This window comes from Cyprinus carpio, chromosome B15, assembly GCF_018340385.1.
Source record: "Cyprinus carpio isolate SPL01 chromosome B15, ASM1834038v1, whole genome shotgun sequence".
Taxonomy (NCBI): domain Eukaryota; kingdom Metazoa; phylum Chordata; class Actinopteri; order Cypriniformes; family Cyprinidae; genus Cyprinus; species Cyprinus carpio.
The window spans coordinates 8998412-9014020 of record NC_056611.1 but is presented as its reverse complement, the minus strand read 5'-3'; the positions used below and the strand labels follow the sequence as shown (position 1 = coordinate 9014020).

The following is a 15609-nucleotide window of genomic DNA, read 5'->3' as shown; positions in this document are numbered from 1 at the left end:
ACTAATTAATAGTGTCCACATTCTTTTTTTAACACGCAAGTAAGCTATTTCCTGTAAATGTGCAAGATTTCCCTATAGTAAATAACTAGATGAATATCAAAGCATAGAATATGACAGAGTCGTAACCACCATACGACACTGAGGGGGATTAAAAGTGGTCTTATGCTCATCAAGGCTGTATTTATTTGATCAAAACCAATATTAAAAATTGGTTTTCCTTTGTGAATATGTTTTAAAATATAATTTATTTCTCTGAATTTTCAGCAGTCTTTCCTTCAGAAATCATTCTAAATAATATGCTAATTTATTAACAGTATTGAAAATGTTGTGCTTCTTAATTTTTTTTTTTTTTTTGGAACCTGTGATACTTTTTTATTATTTGATGAATAAAAGGCAAAAAAATAATAGCATTTATTCAAAATAGTAACTTTTCTAACCATATACGTCTTTACTGTGTTTTTTTATCCATTTAACACATCCTTGCTGAAGAAAGAAACAATTTACTGACCCCAAACTTTTGAAAAGTATTATTGTAACACAAAATTTCTAAGTTCTTACCCTTTTTTACCTCAACCTTACCCGTATGCCACCTCAATAGCAGCAAAAGTGTTTTGCAATACAATATGAAGACAATAAGTACATTGTACTTATTTTTGATGTAAGTACATAGTAATAATATAAAGTGTGAACTTATTTTGTTTCAAATTAAAAAAAAAAAATAATAAAAAATATTAGGAAGGATGGAACTGAATTCAAAACTGCATTACCCACATAAGCACTATGGCTCAACTACTGCACCAAAGCTCTGACTATTGGTTTTTAAACTTTTTTTGCAGTACTACCTTACTTCAGTATCTGTTTTCTGAATGTAATATTAAAAATGTCTTTCCACTGTCATTAACGCAGTCTAGATTCAGAAACGCTCTTTTATATGTATGAGTCTTAAGCCTTCAGTGATCTTATAGTAGTTTCAAATTCCTCTATTAGACCTTGAAAGAAGCTTTAATAACTGCCAAGCACACATACCATTCACATGCGTAAAACACCTTTCTACATACTTTAAACAGAAGGGTCATTCCAGGGGGTGTTTTTCCAGACACCTGAGCGCAAACGTATGAGGTGCATTCAAGTTTGTGACAGTACATTGAGCTCCGGCGACAAAAGCTGAAATCCGAGTCTCGTGCAAGAAGATTGCGATTAGCTTCCAGTGACTTATGTGAATCATCACAGAAATTGCTACATGTGTAGCGTGAAATGCGGGGCACAATGGACACTTTGTTTCTCTCAGCACAAGAGAAGTAACATGAACCTCCATCCTCTCTGGAAAGTGGCTCAAGTGCACATATTAAGGCCCCCTCCTTTCACACGAAGCCCCCTCTTCCAAAGACCACTTCAGGAGCAGAGGCTGCCTGATAGCACCGATGAGATCCTCCAGCAAGAACAAGGAAAAAATAGCCACTATTGAGAGGCAACATCAGGCAGGCCTTTCATCGAAGAGAAAATAAATCAATATCATACAAAGATGTTAATTAGGAGTGTCTGCTAAGGCAAGAATCACTTATACTACTGCTCATACTTAGGGTCAGGGATTGAAATACCCCCTGACCTCAAGAATTACACTTTGGCATAAAGGTCAATGACAAACAAGAGCGACAAAAAATAAGAAGGGGGGGGCTCTAACAAATGTGCCTAGTCCTTGGAAATGTAATCTATGTGTGTGTTTCTATTGTTTTATTACAAAAACAATAATAAAACATTATTACTAAACATTACTCACAAGTTCTTTTTGAAATTTACTTAAGAGAATTGTACTTAAGAGTATATAATAAGCTTTTTCTTTATTTTATCCTTTGTGGTATCCCCAGATTTCATGAAGCCACTGTATATAGTGTTTTTCTAAAAAAAAAATAAAAAATTTTTTTTTAACAAAATTCACAGTTCCAGACAAATAAAATTAAAAAATAAATAAATAAAAATATGAGCATTATGTCACTGATCCATAAATAACCATTTCACTGTTTTCTATATGAATAAAATCATACAGACTTGGGAAGAACTGATTAATAAATATACATTAATGATTATGTCATTGCCTAAGAACAAATAAAACGATCAAGTCCATAGATAGATAGATAGATAGATAGATAGATAGATAGATAGATAGATAGATAGATAGATAGATAGATAGATAGATAGATAGATATCTTTCATGTAGATGACCCACATAAGTCCTGTATAAAAAAAAAAAAATAATTTTTTTAGGGGTTTTTTTGTATTTTTTATTAGAAACTCTGTGAGATCTATAGAAAATATATAGGTGCTCTAGCAACCGCGACAACACTCTAGCAACCACCTACTACTTTAGGTTTGAATATGATCAAGCAGCATCGATATTTTCACATTTTCAGGCAGCATCCACATGTAAAATCAACTTCAGTTTTCTCTTCATCTAAACAACATCACAAAGGTGAATCAACGCAGGGGGCAGTGTCCTCACAGGATTGTGGGAGGCAGATGTTTCGGGGTTCCGACACAAAAGGTCCTGGGGTCGAAAAGCAGAGTGTTGACTGTTATCAAAACACAACAGTGCGAAGAGCATTCATCACCTTACTATTCAACCAATTGGCCAACAAAGAAAAACAGTTGGTATTAAACACATCCATGTGAATCTTTTTCTTCCCTGAGATGAGTAATAAGGTCATTTACAGGCCAGGAGGTGCATTAGCATTGCTCAAACAAAACAGACAATGCCACAGTATACAAGGATAAATGGAGAAACCTCAAATCTGACCTCACTCTGGCACAGTACCGCTTCTAATGGCAAATAGCCAGTAATTGATTAATTGCCCAGCGTTCAAAGCCACCATTTCGTTCACATGTCAACTGAAGCAAACCCATCATTTGTTTTAGTATTTCAATGTTTCGAGTGCTATTTTTCAAAACGTCTTCAGCTTTGAACTTTCGATGGCGTGGAGTGGCATTTGTAGGATTTGTCTATGAGTAACAAATAACTTCTTAGAGGAAAATTGTATCATCGCTCTTTCAGATCTCAAGAGACTCCACTGGAGATTTCAGTTATGTTTCATCTACACCCTTTTTATCACCAAATTCTTTTGGATTATTAAAATTCTGGTCTAAATCAATAAGCTAATAACAAGGCCAATATTAAGATTACACTATTGTGTCTAAATATTGTTTAAAATAAAAAACTGAAAACTGAACTCAATAATGTTAAATGTTACAATTTAGGCATAGCAACACTGTAATGGACCATTATGAAAATTGATATTTATTGTGAGATTTACTAAAGATTCAATTTAACATGCTTATTTGATTATTAGTGCTTAGATTAACTTTGGTTTATTTTCTCACTATTAACTAATGGCGACCACTTTTTTAGGACTATTAACTATGAGTTTTGCCTCAGTAAACTCCTAGTTGCTGTTTACTAATAGTTAGTAATAAGAGAAATATGCATGCAAAAATAGGAGAAATGAGTATCAACTGATGCCAATAAATATAACATATTAATATTGTGGGATTCTGGATATGGTAACAATATATTGTGCATGCACAAAAAAAAAAAAGCTAGTTATATAATGTATAGGACAAATCTTTCAAATTAATGAGAGCCGCAGTTTAACAAATTTAAACACAGAGAAATTTTTTAGATATCTTCTAAAGATCTCGAGAAGAAATGTGAGATTACTTAGGTCTGTATATCAGTAGAAACATCTGAGAAGCTAAAAGTAGAAGCCCCTATATAATCTCATTGCTGTCCAGGAGAAACAACTGAGAATGTATTTCCTATGGGTTTACAAGAAACACTGCCTCCCTCATTTCTCTGAGCAAAAAATAAAACCTTCATAAACTGACACTTCTATGCAAAACCTGAAATTACAGTACATTTTCTTTTGTTCTTGGCAGCCAGCGTCCCACTTTAAAGTACCATTCTGACACATCTGAATACAGTTAGAAACAACAATATCTTCTGAAGATCTCAAGAGGTGTCTGGGCTCTTTTTCTCATTTGAGAAACCAAAAAATTAATCCAAAGTCTACATGTAATCACTACTATCCAGGAGAAACAATTGAGACTTTCTTTTCTAAGGCTTTACAAGTAACAACTCTCTTGTTTCTTTGGGAAAAATTAAAACCTTCATAACTAGTTGCAAAATATGAAACTGCAGTATACATATTTCCATTTTGGCATAAAATAGCTTGGCCGTCAGCATCCCATATAGAAGGAAGTATACCTGGTGAAATTGCATGGGAATAGGTGCCCAGACTACGAAGCAGGATCTCTTGAAAGTCATTTGAATGTAAATGTGGCAGCTGTTGTTCCTGATCCCACTTTTAGAATACACAATGTCCAAGCCCACTGGAGTGAAGAAAAAGCTTTTCTTTCCCCCAACTGTGTGAAAAAAACAGTCGTCTAGAGAAAAGCTAGTCACATTTCATAAAAACACCCAGCTACACTTCACATTTAAAAAAGTAATGCCGCAAAGCCCTGACAGCTGCGTAGCCATACCAAGAATGTGTCTCCTTCAATGAGAATTTTCCTAAGATTAACCAAGTTTCACTAAAGAAAAGGAGAGAGAGAAAATTCCCTCATTCAGCAAATCGCGACTGCTCAGTTGACCAGTCACCGTTCAGTGATTCTGGAAATGAGGAGCGCTACGGCATTTTTTTTCCCTCTCTCCCAACTTTCAAGTATTGCTATCACGACAGGCTGCCATTAGCCTTGTGTACGATAAATCACAGCTTGACAGACTGCAGCTTCGACTAAACATAATGCTCCGGGCAAGCAAATACACCCCCTGCACCCTATGCACTCATCATCGCCATTAATAGCATTCATGTTGAGAAGGTGAACGGGAAGGCTGCGTTCATAAAGCCCAGCTAATGCACCAACTGTACCGAGTGACAGTGATTTATACGCTGTCTGAGAGGGACAAAGCAAAGCTCTGATCGTTTGAGCGTGCGAAAATTAGCGGATTCCTCCCAAAACAAGCCACCGTGACAATGAGCTTCATTTACAGTAAGATCTACTCTTCCTGTCAGAGCAACACGCCATTTAAACAAACAGAGGTGGAAAACAATGATGTATTGTTTTGACTGAGGTACTGTAAAGTCGCGAGTGAGACCTTTCGGAGCGCTAATTACCGGATGCCACGGAAGCTGTTGGTTGTTTGTCTTTGCAGGATTTCAGAAAAAGTGTTATATCAGGCAATTAGCACAATTTTTAAAAAAGCCATGGAAAGGACTTTGAAAAAGACATGTTTATCTGTTGAAGGGTGTTTTCTCCTTGTTGAACAAGTTGAAAATTTTTTGGTCTCTAAACTGAAATCCATAGTGTCTGCAGAAGTTTAAAAATCACCAAAAATTATTTGCATTTCTACTAAACTTTCAATTGAAATACATGTTATGTTCACCCAATATGACCAAAAAAAAAATCAATCAATATAATCATATCTATATATATTATATATATATATATATATATATATATCTATATATATATATATATATATATATATATATATATATATATATTATAGCATTTCTAAAGATTTGCTTTTTTTTTTTCAAATTGTGCTTTTCTTCATATTTGCCAACTTTTACAATTTGTTGCATTAAAGATTTCGCATTTCTTGCATTTTTTCTAAACATTTTTCTTTTTTTTTAGGATTTTGCATTTAATCCATACTATATATACATTAAACAAACATCAAAATAAAAATGCCAAATTGACACATTATACTTTGAATTTCTTGTATTTTAAGAATAAAATATCAAAGATGTTGCTGAAACCTATACTTGAAGATTAAAGTTATACAAAGAAAGCATTTTTGTCAAATTAGGCATCTTTTCTAAAGACTGCACTTTTTTATTTTTATTTTTTTGCATAAGTGTACGAGTAAACATTTAGACTTCTGTCAAATAATATCCATACTTTTTTGTACTGTACACAAGATGCCCAATTAGATACATGACTATTCAAATTTGTAAGGAATTGTGCATTTCCTGCACCAGTATTTGTGCTGAACTGTCTTGTCCTGCTATTGCATATGTCCTTGTTCTGTCTGCAAGCGAAAACAAGCTTTTAAAATAACATGGTATCCCATTCACAAATGAAACATTTAATTTAGAGATAACAAAATTTTACCTTGCCGAAAGAAAGAAAGAAAGAAAGAAAGAAAGAAAGAAAGAAAGAAAGAAAGAAAGAAGGAAGATAGGAAAGAAAGAAAAAGAAAAAAGAAAAGAATAAGAAAGAAAGAAAGAAAGAAAGAAAGAAAGAAAAATTAAGCAGAAGACAAATGATTCATTTCTTTTTCAACAAACTAGCTTGCAAACTGACAAGTGGCCATTAGGACAAATTGGCGTTTATGGTTAAGGTGTAGCCATTGCTTTTAATCTTGGTATATAACAGGGGTGGTGGTATTTACAGCACTATAAACTAACACATAATAAAACCCTAATTGCATTAGCAGTCAGTGAGGGTCACACAACTTTCACATTGATCTCAGATGGATTTAGCACACAGTAGGTCACATCTATAATAGTTCATTGATCTGATATACGTTTGTTCATAACCACTCCCATGCCCCACAAATTATTATTTTTTTTTTCTAATTTTCATTACTATCCAGCAATGTACTTATCTTTATCTTATGGAAACACTATTGTGTTGTCAAAAGGATTTGGCAGAGAATATCCGAGTTCTGATTACGTTATAATCTGATGAGAGATATCTGCTTTCTGTTTCTAAAGAACTAATGCCATGATGTAAAAAGCAAATGTGTCTAGGTTGATACTTCCTGAGTGAAAATTGTTTAAAAGTAAATCATACACCAGTTTGTTTGTTTTTTTGTTTTGTTTTTTCCAGTGTACACAACATTTTTAACCCATACAGTAGTGACTGTGTAACTTCATGTTGCTTGCATTACCAAAAATAATTGCAAAAGTAATGACTGGTTTTAAACAACATTGGCTTCGTTTTCCGAAAGCATCGTAAGCTTAAGTACATCATATACCCATTGAAACTAATATAAATATGATCAACTTATAGGCTTACGATGCTTTTGGAAAACACAGCCCAAGTTGGTTTTCAAACAGTTTTCCATAAAATCACACCTTTTCTGCCATTGGTTGGGCAAACTGATAGCCACACCCCAAACTCACACAATTGGTTGAGCTGAGATTGCTTTCTTAGGCTGGCTCAAACAAACAGAGCAATGTTTTGATAACTCCACAGCATTTACAAAAGAGATCATGATGTATTTACAGTATTTACAGGGGGGAAGGAACCTACAAATGGTTTATTTGTTTAGTTGCCTCTGCATTCAATTAAAATTGCACATAACCTTTAAAGGAACACTCCGACTTTTTGGGACTTTAGCTTATTCACAGTATCCCCCAGAGTTAGATAAGTCCATACATACCTTTTTAATTTCTGTGCGTTCTGTAAGTGTTATTTGACGCACCCACCGCTACCCTAGCTTAGCACAAAGACTGGATGTGAATGGATAATGCTAGCATAGTAATCCCAATAAGTGACAAAATAATGCAAACATTTTCCTATTTACATGTTGTGATCTGTATAGTCACAGCGTGTACAAATAACAAGCCTATATGAGACAGAGACCATTTTTAATCGTATAAATACTGGGAACTATATTCTCACTAGGCGTAGGAGCACAGTTAAAGTTACTTGGGCGGAGTGGCTACTTGGGCGGAGTGATTAGCGCAGCACACGAGACGCGCCGTGGTGAGGAGCAGAGAGTTCGCTCAGAGTTGGAGTAATAGAGTCAGCAATTACTAGATAGTACATTTATAGTGTACAGTCATGGGTGTTCGCTGTATTGTAAAGAGCTGCGACACAATAAACAGGGGGAGACTAGGTAATACTATGATGTTTCATAGAATTCCAACCAAAAACGCTGACCTGATGAATCGATGGCTATTTGTTCTGGGTATAGTTCCAAACACACCTGTAAACACCATCACGAAGTATTTCGTTTGCTCTGAACATTTTTACTGTAGACGACTATTTTGAAAAAATGCAAGTTGCCACACGGACCATGAAACGTGTGCTAAAGGATACAGCCATCCCATCGATAATAAAGACAGGACAAATTGGATCACCTGTTGCTGCGGTAAGTGTTCCGTTATGTTTTGAGATGACTAACATTAGCCATACTGTAACAGTGCCATGCTAATGTAATATAACCTTAGTAGTGGCACTATTACGTGAATAGGGGCTCCGTGTATCCCCTTTATTGTTATTATTGTGTTGTCGTGAACACACTGTATCGCTCAATAACAAATGAGCGGCGCTAAATGTAACTCTCAGGACTAATACAATCAACTTGCTAATGAATTGGAGGAAATGTTTGTGAAATAGTAGGCTAACGTTACTGTCTGTGGGTTCATTGTGCAAAAACTATTTGCCTTTTGCTATTACTTTCCCCATATTCTTGGCTATTGTAATGCAATTATCTAACATTACTGTATTATATGCTGTTGAATATATTTGGTCAGCTGTAATAAATTGCATTTCAAATATATCAATTCCTGTAATAATTCTTTATACATTTTCTGTGATAATTATTAATCAGGATGAGATTAGTGTTCTACAGCACTTTGTAACTCCTCGTCTGTGTATCCTGGCTCAAAACTATATGGTTCTGGATCTTGGTTTGATACACAGTAAAATTACTCTGAGTCTGACAATTCCTCAAAGTCAGTCATGATCACGAGTCACGTCTAGCTAGTTAGTCACGTTTGTTTTGTTTACGGAACCATCAACAGGCCGTCTCGTGTGCTGCGCTAATCACTCCGCCCAAGTAACATTAGCTGTGCTCCTACGCCTAGTGAGAATATAGTTCCCAGTATTTATACGATTAAAAATGGTCTCTGTCTCATATAGCCTTGTTATTTGTACACGCTGTGACTATACAGATCACAACACGTAAATAGGAAAATGTTTGCATTATTTTGTCACTTATTGGGATTACTATGCTAGCATTATCCATTCACATCCAGTCTTTGTGCTAAGCTAGGCTAGCGGTGGGTGCGTCAAATAACACTTACAGAATCGCACAGAAATTAAAAAGGTATGTATGGACTTATCTAACTCTGGGGGATACTGTGAATAAGCTAAAGTCCCAAAAAGTCGGAGTGTTCCTTTAAATGTGTGGTGTTGAGTTAAGACAAACTGAAGAATCGCAAGAACAGTCTCGAGTAGGCAAATGGCCAAACAGCAGGTCTATCAGATTATGTTTTTGAGCAGTGGTTGAGCAGGAAAAATGCCTCACTGCACAAGAGTCTTGTGATGACAGTGATCAGATGTTTGTAGCACTGCAGGGATAAAGAAACTTGGCAGGGGTGCAATTCTGGGGCTCCTTAATAAGAGGAAGGTGCAATGAGCAACACTTCACACACTGCGTGTCCACCTTCCATTGATGTCTACACTCTTTCACAATAGCTCAGCTATGAAGGCTTATTACATGAGAGACTCCGCATCTTGACTGGAAGAGTCACTGGGGAGCTCAAGCAATTCATTGGTTTGTTTCCATCATTGTTTCGTCTCACTGTGGTTCCTCAGATGGCTTCAAACAAGTCAGTAGTTTATGAAACCAAACCAAACCCACAGAAAAGAGCCTGGACCATTAGAAAACAGGCATTTTGATAAATCCATCAGCAAAAGTAAAAAAATATCGAAATTACGTAATTTTAAATGGCCTCGCAACAGCATCACAAAGTCTACATTTAAGTTAATTTTCATAAAGATTACTCAAGAATTAAAGGAACACTGCATAATGTAAAAAATAAAATGATTAGAAGAAGATAAAAGAGAAAAGAAATTAGCCTGATGTTTTTCTTCATTCTCTTTGTAGGGGCGAACAAAGGGAGAGTTGCCTGGGCTTTTCTTTTCATAGAAATCGCTTGTGTGGTGACCAGGGTCCTCATCAACTTGGACCATGACAACGGGAGAATACAGGGCCGTCCTCGAAAGGTCAAACCAATGGGGACCCACCAACTTCAGACTCATTTAGTACCGCTCACCGCACAAAACAGAACTCGGGGTCTCTCGAATTTAACCCGATGAAGCTTGTTATCCTCAGGCTTAAACACTTACAAAATTTGACATTAATTAATATCTAACTTTATATGCATCTGAAAATGACTACATTTGGTTACTTATCTTTGTATGTTTCCAAGTACAGAGGCCCTAAAAAGAATCGTCAAATCTTAGGGTTCACTTGGAAATTATCAAACCAACAAAATCTGTGAAATTTTCGGAATAATTGGGCAATTTAACCAAATGGCTCCTCGGTCATTTTAGTGAATTTCTCCTCATGTTCACACAGGTGTTCTTGCAGAGTAACCACAGGACTATTCACTATGAACACGTCCCACTAACGTTTGACAACCATAAAGTGTCCAGATACTTCAAGACATCATTAGTTTTATTATTTAAACCCCAACCATTTTCTTTAGTTAGTTGCTTGACTTACAATTGTGCTATATTTCCTCATACAAAAATAATTTAGTTTGATATTCTGTTCTCTAATGCAATGCCATACATTTTTAGCGTGCCCCAAGAGATTATGTGTATCTTTTATGTATACTGTGGAAGAAGAAACATCTCTTCTATCAATCTACTATCAATTTTTCAACAGCCCTTCTGTTATGTTGAAAATACTAGGCTGTGTGCATGCGCATGTGTGCTACTGAATAAAAAAACAGATTTAGCTTTTTTTTTTTTTTTTTAAGTGCCACAGTTAAAATGCAGCTTCATTGGTAGTGTCAGTGCATGCACATTTAGTCAATATTTGCCATTTTCCCCTAATATACAACAGCAATAGCCATGAACTCCCCTCAAAACGAACCCTCAGACCCCAAATAGAAGGGTGTTAGAGAGTAGGAGTAAAACTGGAGCTATAAATGTCCATTTGCTTCACAGGATCAATCTGGAAACGCAGTACCCCACTGCCAGAAACACACCGGCAACAATCCTACCCTAGAAATCAGAACACTACCATCTCTATATCCGTGAACTATAGCTATCCATCCAGATTACACCCATAAGTGAATGATACAGGAGTGAAACATGCAGCAGTAAGCAGGTACACCCTCTGCCCGTTAATATGGGATGGATGTAGAGTCCAAATGCTGGAAAATGCCCAAAATGTCCCAGTCACTGAAAACAAACTTCTATTTAAAAGGTTAGACTGAGTATTTAAAAAGGTAGAGATATGAATCATTCATCCTTTTAAGCAATAATTAATGGTTTTACATGATTACAGAGTGCAGCCAAGCCCTCTTTACTTTGCACTGCCATTCCATGCTGCAAGTTTACAAGCTGCCCCATAATAAATAACAGAGGAGGCTGCGCGTAATAGTATCAAGCGTCAAACCAAACGCTCCTGCTGTTTCTGCAACAACACGCACTTTTCTCGTGAACATGCATCTCACCATTGCTGAAGAAGAAGGCGTCTATCCAGCGTCTTGCAGGTTGCGATCGCTTTTCCAGGAGGTGTTATGCTCTTAATATCGGCGTTTCATCATCATGATCTCCCGTTAGGAAAATGAATAGGATTAAAAATGTCCAGGGCTCCGCATAGAGAGGAGAGAGAGAAAGAGAGCGCGCGCAGGAGAGAGAGAGCAGTGCGCCGTGTGTTTTACTGCGGAGAGCTGGAGGGCGAATAGCGTCCGTGTGCTGTAGTGCTGAGTCCGTGAGCGCTTGCAGTGGAAAGCAGTGCAGCAGGCTGGAGGCTGGAGGGAATGCCGAGGAATGACAAGCGGCTTCCACCATCCACAGTCGGCTCGTACCATGTGTGCAGACTGGAGAGGGGGGTGTGCGCGTGAACGCGAGCGCTTTTTACGCGGGTATAGCTAGTATAAATTAGCTACACTGGAAACGTGTTAGTAAATACATGCAAAAATACTAAAACCTGCGTTTGGTTATGCAGGCTGTCTTACCTTATACGATAAATATGAAATTGTCCTGTAAGAAATACTTCTTGTAATTTTACTTTAAAATATTAGAAGAAGATCGTATGCATAGCTTTCGGTGTCCGTATATAACAGTATATATTTACAATAAAATATTCTCAACATTGTTTTTGTAAATGAAAACATTGTACAGCCTTACAATTTATAAATATGGCAGATTCAAGAAATCTGCATAAATAATAAGCAATTTCCCGATTTTCTTTTTTTTATGTTTTATTTTACATTTTAGGCTGTTTACTTTGTGTTTATGGGCATTTGAATAGTGTCATGGTGTGTTTGAGGACTTTCATTGTACTGTGCCACCTGTTATTCTCAGAAGCCATTAGGTCTATCAAACATTTAGTAGTTAAATAGACTGGAGTATTAAACATGGTTCTTGCTCTCAGCAAATATTGCTCATTTAAATAATCAGATTTGACTAAAATGTCATCTTTTATACCTTTGCTTAATTTGAAGATATAGGCTATTTATGACATATTAAGACATTAACCGTGGGTACTGCCAGCTAATGTTTCTTAGTTAAAATTCAATTTGAAAAATGCTTAAAATGTGGCTTGCAAAACTTTTTAAATTGCCAAATGCATCATATAATTTAATGATCAGTATTATTTTATTTTATTACTGTGACCATTTATTTTTTTCTCAGAATTTAAAAGAAAGATAGCCCTAGTTTAACACAGTAATTATGTGAAAGCATTAAAATCACATTTTTACTGAGAAGTTGTGTTCTCAGGACAAGAAACTTCCATAAATATCAGGTCAGGGCAAGTTGTCACATATGGTATATTATAAATTCATAAAGTTTATTAATTACAATATTTGTTGGCCAAAACAATAGTTTATTGTTAGATTTTTATATATGTTGTTTAAAAAAAAAAAGTTTGTTTCATAAATGTTTTACTGTTTCCTTTTTGCTGGAAAGTCTGTGTAATGGAAGGTACCATTATAACAACTTATTACCCCATATGACCATAATCACTATTTGGCCATTGTTTGGTTATCATCTGTTCAGTGAACTGTATATTTTTGTCTGGACAATAACAGTGTAACTGTTTCAATATATATGCTTTTTTTTTTTTCTTTATGATTTGTATCTCCACAGAAACTGACTCTCAAAAATATACTCACCTTGAGAAATATTAAGTGGGGTAAAAAATAATACTTGAACGATAACTATAGTTAATAATAATAATAAAAATAAGTATTTGATCAATATAAATATCTTTGAAATTCTGTAAATATTCCATATCTATAAAACAGTATGTCTACTTGTTTACCTTTAATCACATACAAGTGAGTTAGTAAAGGAAATCTCATAACGTTTTTGCAACAACCACCTGATGCCAGAAATTTGTAGGTTAATATAAGACGCAACCTTTGTGTTTTTCTGTTTTACTTCCTTTGTTTGGCCCCGCACGTTTAAGTAAGTCTTGCCCTCAAATCCAAAGCTATATGAAAACTCTTCTCTTTCGCCTTGCGAGGTTAAAAAGAATGGTCAAGGGTCCCTATCCCTCCAAGTATGTTTGGTTACCCTGAGAACAAGAGAGAGGCCAGGAGGTGGTATGTGTGGGGTTCAATTCACTGCATTATCCTCTGAAAGCTAATCTCGGCAAGCTTAGAGCTTCTTACCGCTCCCTGACTGTGAATGGGTAAGTGAAAAGTTAAATATTCTTTCACATGTAAAACTGCCAGGCCAAGTTGGGATTGTGAACGTGTCAGTGTGGGATTTGAAGACCCTTGGTTGATATAGGCAACAGGAAGACCGGGCAAACCTTATTATCAGAGGGTCCATATGGGTCTGTATATATGGGGGCCCTTACTATATGTGACCCTGGACCACAAAACCAGTCATACGTAGCACGGGTATATTTGTAGCAATAGACAACAATACATTGTATGGGTCAAAATTATTGATTTTTATTATATGCCAAAAATCATTAGGATATTAAGTAAATTTTTCAAAACTTAATTTTTGATTAGTAATATCCATTGTTAAGAACTTCATCTGAAGTTTAATGGTGATTTTCTCAATATTTTGATTGTTTTGCACCCTCGGATTCCAGATTTTCAAATAGTTGTATTTCAGCCAAATACTGTCTATCCTAACAAACCATACCACAATGGAAAGCTTATTTATTCAGCTTTCAGAGGAAGTATAAATTATGACTTTGGAAGCTCTTGGAAACGCTGTTGTTTATTTTGCTATTGGGACAAATAGGAACACAAAAATTATTTCTTACAGTTTCCGTTTACCCAACTATGATGATATCCGCTTCTGAGAACCCAGGGAATGTAAAAAGCATCCATAAAAAGACAGCGTACACAAAATAAAGGCAAGAAATGACTCTCAATGGAGTCCTTGTTTTAGTGAAACAAAAACGGTGCTACCAGTGAAGACCATTTCCTGAAGTGAATGACTCTATTAGCTGGTTCTTTTAAAGAAGAGTTCAAAAATATGAGTTATTGATTTTAATCAAGTCACTGAAACGCTGCTCTGTATAATTCACAGCATTAGCAGAGAGAAATGTTCTTTTAAATGTAAGCTAAATGAACAAAGTGCTGCAGGGGTGATGTTTTCTTGTGGGCCAAAACCCAGAAATGAGTTAGCCTTTATCACTTCATTGTCCCAAAGTCAATGGACTTTTTTGAATATAGGGTTTTGATTAAATTACTGAAATAAGGTGACTATCACAAGCTCAAGATATTTTCATATTTCATGCTGCGACATAAAATACATCGATAATACTTCCATGCTCCTTGTGTTTTTTAAAGCTTTTTTTCTTGTCTTTAAAAAGGCGTAAACTTTTGTTGGTTGTAGAGCTTAAATTTCTGCAATAATCCCAAAGCTAGTAGAAAATCCTATTGGGTATTTGTAGGGAGCCAGGGTAATGCTAACTTCCAGGTCGACCTATGAAAATACATAATATCTGCAGCACTCCTAATACTAACTGAAATATACCCAAATGAACTGGAATCGTTTCCAATTGACAGCTTATGAAGGAAAGTCTAATCGAAACAAGAAATCTAGACTGTCAATTACAGGTTTTGCAAATTTTCTCAAATGTTATTCCTTGTATTTTAGTTGCAGTTAAAATGTAATAATGGCAGCTAGTTTCCTGCAAACTCAAATTCCACTCTAGCTAGAGAGTCTTTGGGTAAACATATGAGTACAAAACAAGAGCAGGCTTAAACAATTGGAATGTTCCGCTCTCAAATCTCCTGTCATCAAGTCTTACCTTCACCTGGATCAGCGAGGGCCTGAAGGCACCATCAACGGCGCAGCTCTGGCTTCTCTCCAAGCATGAAAGCCTAAAGGACACAGAGGCTACAGCAGATTACCAGGTCATTGCAAAGCGCTGCCCTTCAGGCACAGGACACCCTACTGAGGACAGCATCACTGCTAATGTGCTGAGTTTCAGCAAAGGCAAAAAAAACAATCATTATTCTGGCCAACTACTCACAAGAATCTGTGTGACACACTTATCAAAAGAAGATGTTGTCCTTTTTGCTATTGTCTTTAGTTTGTTGTTTTATTTTATTTATTTTCACTGTAAAATATCAAGGGACTGTAATTTCGGATAATGTC

At 35.9% G+C, this 15609-nt stretch overlaps 1 protein-coding gene across 12 annotated transcripts in view; it reads right to left on the bottom strand.

Annotated features, from left to right (window-relative positions):
- The window catches only part of LOC109064829 (teneurin-4), a 208012-nt gene extending 196182 nt beyond the window's left edge, over positions 1–11830 (bottom strand). For 11 of the 12 annotated variants that reach the window (XM_042739124.1, XM_042739127.1, XM_042739122.1 and 8 more), the window contains exon 1: positions 11484–11830. The gene's annotated coding sequence lies outside the window, so the exon portion shown is untranslated. The remainder of the gene's footprint in view (positions 1–11483) is intronic. The other variant, XM_042739132.1, reaches the window with a different exon arrangement.
- Positions 11831–15609: the final 3779 nt, after the last annotated feature.